This window comes from Symsagittifera roscoffensis, chromosome 9 (assembly GCF_963678635.1).
Source record: "Symsagittifera roscoffensis chromosome 9, txSymRosc1.1, whole genome shotgun sequence".
Lineage (NCBI taxonomy): Eukaryota > Metazoa > Xenacoelomorpha > Acoela > Convolutidae > Symsagittifera > Symsagittifera roscoffensis.
The window spans coordinates 29604958-29613248 of record NC_087070.1 but is presented as its reverse complement, the minus strand read 5'-3'; positions in this window follow the sequence as shown (position 1 = coordinate 29613248).

Here is an 8291-nt window from a genome sequence, read left to right as displayed (position 1 = left end):
AATCCACGTACACGTTGCAGATTACGCTTACTGTTGCGGAATCCGCAACAGCTCAACTTAACTATACAAATGTCTCCTTATTTGTGTGGATTCCACAAACTGTTCTGAATTCCGCAGTACGGTTGTGGATTCCGCAAATTCGCCTATTTTTGGAGCGAATTTGAACGGTACAGTGTTTTAGGTTTTTGTTTATGGAATCCAAAACAGCGAAGAAGATCAGAGAAAAGTAGCAAATTGTCGGAATCCGCGACAAATCTGATTATGGCCTGTTGCGGAATCCGCTTACAATGCACAGAATGCCCAGTTTGGCCTCGTAATGTTACTTTGATTTTTTTTTCAAGTTCAGTTTCTTCTTTCGTTAAAAGAAAGGTCAACTTCACTATCGATTATCGAAAGTGCAAAAGTCACTACTCTTTTTCAGACAGTATTTTTGTTAAACGAAACTGTTTTGCAACACAAAGCCATAATTTTGCATCTGAACCATCATTGCAGCCAAAATCCATCAGACTGTGGTAGACCTGAAGATAGAACTCGAGTGAGATGTTATCCTGGCAGACTTTAATTTTCATAGCAGGGGATCAAAGTCACCATGTGGCGATCTCAAAGTTAACGCTCGTCAGTAGGCTCTCTGTATTTGAGCATGTTAAGAATATAAAGAATTCATTTTGCAATTTAAGGCCAGGTAAAGAAATTGAAAAGTTTTTAAGGCTCTACAAAAACTAAATTTGAGGTTCGTCATGATAGCCAGTCCTCTTGATTGACAGAAAGCACCTTTGTCTTAAACATATCAACTATTGAATGAAAAAAAAACATAAATCCATTCGTCGATCAGAGCAATGAAAGCCTCACCTACCATGAGTCTGTGAAAAGTACAAGTTAACTCTAAATCAAAAAGACAAGTGGTATTATCAAAAACCAAAGAAATTCCGTTTCGCTAAGTTCGTTAACTAAAAGCGGATGCAGCAATGAAAAGATGAATTACGGGACCTTGTTAATCCCCCTTGTAGTACCTCGTAACGAATTTCCAACTTGTAACGGAATGGAACTGCGCATATGCTGATACGATAGGCTTTGTGTTTCTCCTCAAAATGCGTTTTGTTGCATTCCTTTTGGTGAGGGATATCTCAGTAGTTTTCATCCAAGCCTTTCGAAGAATTGGCTCCCCTCTTGCAGAAAGGCAAGATAGTTAAAATGATCCGAATTACGCATTGAGTTGTCATCAGGAAATCTGAAGCTAAAGATTCCTTGCTAAAGATGGGTACACTAAAGCTCTAAAAATGTATGCAATTTTCTTGCCAGCACTATGAGGCAATTCGTTGAGCAAAAATTGGAACCAAAATTGTATCCAGAAAGTAGGTTCCTTTCGCCTCAATTTCTAAATGGGAAAGTAGGTAAACATCATAGATTCAGTGTTTACGCTTGCGACTAGCAAACGGGCATTGTAACAAGATGCAGATTACATGCGTTTTGTTTGGATAGAATAGTTTTCTTTGAATAACTAATTTGAATAACTAAATGATCCCTAAGTAAAATTAATCATCCCTAATGATCCATATGGATAATTTTTATACTTAATTATCTGTACGTGAAAATTGTGTTGATTAAAAACAAAACCGTTCTATGCATTGAGGCGATATATTCTTTCTTTTCGCCGCCAATAGATCGACAAGCTTTATTGTACTCCAACTGAACTAAAATTGTGCAATGCGTTTTGCTGTTGAAGGTCTTTGCGAATTGGTTCTTTCAATGTTTCTACAAACTCTATGGTCTTGGTGAAATTGGTTATTAAATGAAACGGTTGAATTATGCACACAATCTTCTAAAACAAGTGTCGTTTGAAGGCACCAAAAGCAGTTTGAGGTCAACTCCAATATAAAAGTTCTCAAATCACTCCAGAGAACAATTGGATAAAATAACAGTTAACAGTTATATAAAAAACAAACATTTTGAATAAAACCAGTTAATTATTTAAAATTAGCAGTTAATGAGAAAGCACGTGAGTTAGAAAATGTTTCAAGATAGAATCATTGATGTATATGAAAGCAGAAGCTTAATATCATTGATAACTTGATTGAAATGTATACGAAAACAGTCATGTAGATTTAAATGGTAGTTTAATGAAAAAGCATATGGGTTAGAAAACGTTCAATTATTGTGTTTGTTTGATCTGTTTTTATGTATAAATGATGTCAAAACTTGTACTTAACTTGTTACTATAAAATTGAAGACAGTATAAAATTTCTTGGGGTCCGAGTAGAGGGGTCCGAGTCATTTCGAAACCCTCCGGATATTGTACTGAAAGGAGGCCCCAATTGCTTGTATGGTGATATCCCCAGTAGATTGATTTTTTTTACTTTGATAGTAGCCTAACTTCTCGGATTTTTTCTATTCAGTTAACATTTGGGTAAAAATGTCATTTACTAAAAGAAATAAAATTTCTTGGGGTCCGAGTAGAGGAAAAAGCACGGAGCTCGACTCTCAGCCGAAGGGCGTCATTTCGAAACCCTCCGGAAATTGTTCTGAAAGGAGGCCCCAGTTGCTTGTATGGTGATATCCCTCATAGATTGTTTTTTTACCTTGATAGTAGCCTAAATTCTCGGATTATTGCTATTCAGTTAACATTTGGGTAAAAATGTCATTTACTAAAATAATGTAGTGTTCAAAATTCAATTGAAAAGCGTACAAATAAACCATATTAAACAGTTAGTTAATGGGAAAGCATGTGAATTAGAAAAATTTTCAAAATGATCATTTATGTAAACAAAGTCAGGAGCAGCACCAAGTTTTTATCATAAATCAAATGGTAGAGTTTGAGTATTGCATGGGGAAAATTCGTCATCAACTCAGTGACTTTATGAAAAATCTCGTTCAATCGTTTATATAGATAATTGTACTGCCAGAGAGGAAAACCGAGAGGATCAGCATAGTATAAAACATTTCTACTGTTGTATATCACAATCCAATGTGTCCCCAGAGAATCTGAGTTTGAAGTGTTCACAATCATAAAGATATTGTTTGGGATGTGAGGTGGAAAATTGTCGGCTGCAAATACACCAAGAAACTTATATTTCAGATGATTACAATTGCGAATGAGATCCTGCAACTGGATTTTATCCGTTTTCAGAGTGTCGAAATTGGAAAGACGTTCTTTGTAACTTTGAGGTCGGATGTAAAAAAAAATATTGAATGAGCGTATACCGAAAACAAAGTTTTCCAGGTTTGCTGCCAAAGTGTTTGAGAATTGAAGATCGAGTGAATTGAGCAGTTAGTAAGTTCTGGATGCAAGAAGTCATGAGCTGCCTGCTGTGTGCTAGTGAGATTCAAACACATAGTGCTGCTGGTAGTTATCCAGAGGGATTCCCAGCCCGCAGTGCTACAAACCCAGCGCTGAGAATGTGTTGAAGAAGAGACAGTTCTGATCTTGTGTACTTGCTATTGGCAAACCGTTCCGTCTCAAAGTAATCTTCTCCAATTCAAACTTTTGATAATGAAAAGGATTCGTTCGATTTGTTCCAAAAAACGCATTATTGGTGTTCATTGCTATTATAGTTTGTCTCACCGGTTCACGAGCAAAAATATCTTCCTGATGCCAGCTGAGCTGACCAGCTGTTGCAAGAAATGTTTTGAAAATTTGTTCTTGATATGGGTGGTTCGCAGGAGTTTTGAGCAAAGTTGAATCAATGGCAGAGAACACAAATAGGTTCGCTTCGAGTATTTGCAGCTTGTAATGCTTCGCAACATCTTCAGATATAAAAAGAAAGTCTTCATTAGAGCGTCTGTAGGAAAGTCTGAGGGTAACGCCGCTCAACAAATGCTTGTCACAGATGAAAAAATCAACTCCAGCGGGTCGATAGAACCAAGTTTTCCTCGATTCGCGGACCAGTTCTCGTTGAGGTGTGAAACCAGCTGCTTCTATCACAGCGGGATTGTTTTCAGAACGATATACCTGACACTTGAGCCATGAGTCTTTGGCTCCTTTGCTGCTATCAAATTCTGTTCCAATAAAGCTTTTGTGCGCAAATTTACTACTGGCATTTGAAATTTTGAGTCCATTGGCAGATATTGTACAGTCAGACAAAACGGAATACAGGGATTTGTTTACGAGGAACGGTGAATCAGACTCAGTAGAATCATTGTTGTCGTACCTCAGACCAGCTACATTTGCTTGCATTACTTTGCATCGTATTTACAAATAGTTTTTTTGCAGGTCAACTATTTTGTTACGGTCAACGGTAATTTCAAATTCAAGCATTGGTCCATTAGGTGATTAGACAGGTCCAATTTTGTGGTCGAAAGCATTTTCGAAAGTAATCATAAGAGGTTGCTTTTCAAACAAATCCAGAGAGCTATGAGTAGCTTCATTGGGTAACAAATTAGCGATCATTTTTTATGTTTGACAAAAAATTCTGCCCGACTTCTCGCTGGTCTGCTTTTTCTTCGAATAGTTGCTTTTTCGAGCTCCTATTGACCTTCTTCTTCGTAATCCTTGCATTGGTGTTATTTTTTGACGTCTACCACCACCGAGTTGTTTTCTTGCCGTTTTTGAGACAGTGTTTTTCAATGCTTGTTTAGGAGACTTCTTTTTCATAGCTACATGAATGAGTTCAGGCGCTGCACTCATCAAAAGCTTTCTGCTCAGTTTTTTCGCAGCCGGTAAGATAAATCGTCGTGCAAACGGTATAGCAACGCGAAAAATACCAGCAGCCAAAGCGCCAATTTCCTTGCCGCGTTGTCGGTAGTGCCCAGAGAAATGAGGAAGTGAAGCTTGCTTTGATTAAAATTGTTCCATTGGTTTTCAATCAAATCGTTTGAGTTTTAGAGTCAGCACAACTTTGCAGTTCCTGCAATGGGGATTTGTTTTCCAATTTCTGTGCGCAATTGTACCACCGATTCTGATTTTACAGATCAAGTGAATAATAATTTGAAATCTAAATTATTGAGGTTTTTCGATGATTAGGTTCAATGCTGCAGACACTATCGTTTTTGATGCGTATGTTTGAATCAATGACGCGTAACAATAGTGACTTTGCATCTCCAACAGTTTGCCATTGAATAAGGTCAAAATAGACAAAAAGTTAGACTTGTCCCGCTGGTGAAGTTATGTGGGAACTCAGATTCGTACAGTTCGTTTCCCTCATGAGATGCATCGAAGTAGGGTATCATTTTGCGACCAATGTGATATTCATCGTTCTCGTCAAGTTTTGCCTTGTAGCGTAACAGAATGGGTATTTGGGGACCTGTGAATGAGATTCCTTCAATTGCATTCATCCAAATGCTCATGCTATTCGTGATTCCTTGAGGACTTGCATCGAAATAAAACTTGTTTTTGAGTTTTGTTTTAATTTATTTATAGTTTTATTTCATTAATCAATTGTTCTATAAAAGTGTTTTCTTCTGATTTGATAATTTTTTTGCCATAATAAGGCCTGGAAATTGTATTTCGGTTGCCAGCATTGAATTTACTGGCTATTAATTCGGATGCTCTGAAATACGTAAATTCCTCGTCAGTAACATTGTTTAATTTCATTGGGAATTATTTCTGAGAGAGCAACTCTCCAATCTCCGTCTAAAGCTAATTCTTCTTTACATAAATTTCTAAAACTGGCCACAAAGTGTCCTGGGAAGAGATCTATTGATGCTGCTGAAATCAATTGTACAGTAAACTCATCATTATCCAATTTCGTCATAATGTTTGCAATCAAACTAAGTTCTTTTTCAAAAAACTTTCCGTTGATTTCTTCCTTTTCCGCATCATTGAGACTGTATTTTGGAGGGTGTACAGTAAGAATGGCAACTATTTCAAAATCTTCCTCTGTAAAAATCTGCTTGCAATTTTTTCTAAAAGGCAAGTCGGTTCTCGCTATTCGCACATATTCACCAAAATAAAATTTTGGTTTGTATCAATTTTGATGAACTGTTTTCAATTAATGAAAATAAAGCACGCACATGCCCTCTTGTGACCTTGTTCGGAGCCAATTTTCTTTCTCTATTCACGCGTGAGTTGATCGTTTGAACAAATTTCAATATATCTGTAAGTCCACTCAAGTTTCAAGTACTTCTGGATAATACGTTTGAGCGATCGAATGTTTCTTTTGGCAACCGCTGATTTTTTTTTCACTGTGATTATTGTCTTTGAAGAATTCTCGTTTAGTGCATAATTTTTCGAACGAACTTTCCTTCAGTTTTTTGAACTCTGTATCTTTGTCAACTCAAACTTTTTGGTTGTTTTTATCAATTTCGAAAGCTTCGGCTGTTTTTTCTAGCATATTAGGTCTTCAGGGGTTCCACTTGTAAGTAGCGAGGTAGACAATCGACAGCAACTAACAAATATCGTACCCCTCGGTTATACTTCGCCAGTTTATCAAAATATGCCAAGTCAGGAGACCAAGTTTCGTTGATATCACTAGCATTTTTTAAGTATTTTTACGCTACCAAATTGGAACTTTCGAGCAAAGTGTTTTGAGTTTCTTTTCTTCACCGATAGTAGTATTTCCATTCATTTGTTGACTTCGCAAACGATTCTTTACTGCTTTCAAACGGACTGTCGAAGACAAGGGACGAAGTTGAGGGCTGAGCTGCTTCGATCTTAAGCGAGCGGAGAATCTTTTTGGCATAATTGTTGGACACTTAACTAAGATCAAGATTCACTTCTTTCAAAATGTTAGGTTGAAATACATCCTCAGGTTTTTTTGTGTTTTATTGTGTATCGTACAAAAAAGATTAAATTTTAATGTGTGTTGGTTTTCCTTGAATTGAAACATATCATCGTCTAAATTTAGGGCACTATGTTTGCTCTTTCCAATTTATTAGCTTCCAATAGGCCTTGAATGGATTCCATAACCTATCGAAACACTTCAGCGGTTTTTCTATTATTTTCATAGTCTTTTTCTATTCCCTTTGAACTCGTTTGCTGCAGAGATTTGTCTGATTCAACATCTTTTTCTGCTTCATCATCACCTTCTCCACTGAAACTAGTAAGTGCAGATAATTTTCTTTTTCAAGGATCTGGTTTGAGAACATTAGGGGTTAAAGGAAGGATTGCGTTCAAGGGTAGTGGAGAGTTACGGCTGGTATTTCGTTCACGAAATCGCTCTATGTAATTCAGTTGAGATGATTGTGCTATTGGCTGATGGAGTATGAAGGATTTGAGACTGTGGAACAGTTTTTTCATCTTGAGCATATATCTCGCGAGGAAAGAGGATGAATTTTTCAGCATACATGCCTATTGTTCTAGTTTTTCACATAAATGTAACACAGTTTTCCGATTGATTTAACCAGTGAAATTTTGGTTGCCAAAACTTCGTTTTTCTCGGATGATAACCTTATGGTCAACAATTTTTTCAAATGGTACTTTCTTACTCTCGATGAAATTTTTGTGAGCTGGAACATGCCCAAGAAAATTAACTACCAAACAATCGCAAAGTAATCTAAAAAAGTTTGAATCAGCTGTTGTCAAAATTCATCTAGAAGGCTGACTATTGAGCATTTGCTTCAATATACAATTCTTACTCTTTCCTTTTGAAGAGATGTGATGACTGCTTTTGAGGATGGTAAAAAGAAACTGGTTGGCGACGGTGGAACTATGTTTGACGAATAACGAAGACTTTCTGAGGTTTTCGGATCTAAATCTATCAACAATTGACCGAAATCTTTTTTGATTGCCAACTGATACACATGACGGAGGAATTTAGCATTATTCAATTATCTGCCTAAACAATCAATTTGTTGAATGTCTGTCTCGCTGTTATGTGAACGAAATCAAGTTAGTTGTATTCAAATCTATTGCCCGTGATTGTTTACTCTGCTGAAATAAATTATGCTTGACAAAAAAAACACGAACATTTTTATATCGACCTGCTGTAGCTAATATAACGAAGTCTTTTTCATCAAAAAGTTCTTCGCAGGTATCATCAAAAACAATTAAGCAATCTTGTAAGTTAATAACAATTCCAAAGCTGGACAATTCACAAATTCAATATCAACTTTGTTGTGAGAAACAAAGGAACGGTATTTGGGTTGATCGTGAAAATGAAAAAAATATATATCTTGTTATTTGATGGATAGAATGTACCTCCGAAATGAAAATAAAACAGACTTGTGTGAAAAAGACAACTTCTGCAGACGGAAGAAAAACGGAAATTCAAAATTTCCAAAAGATATTGACTGTTCGGCACCACCAATGTCTACAAAGTCGCAATTATTGTTCTCGACGGTGGTTTCTTCAATTTCCATGTGTTTACTAGAAGACTTTTTTGCTTATATGTATCAAGGTTGATAGTTAGAACTGCATA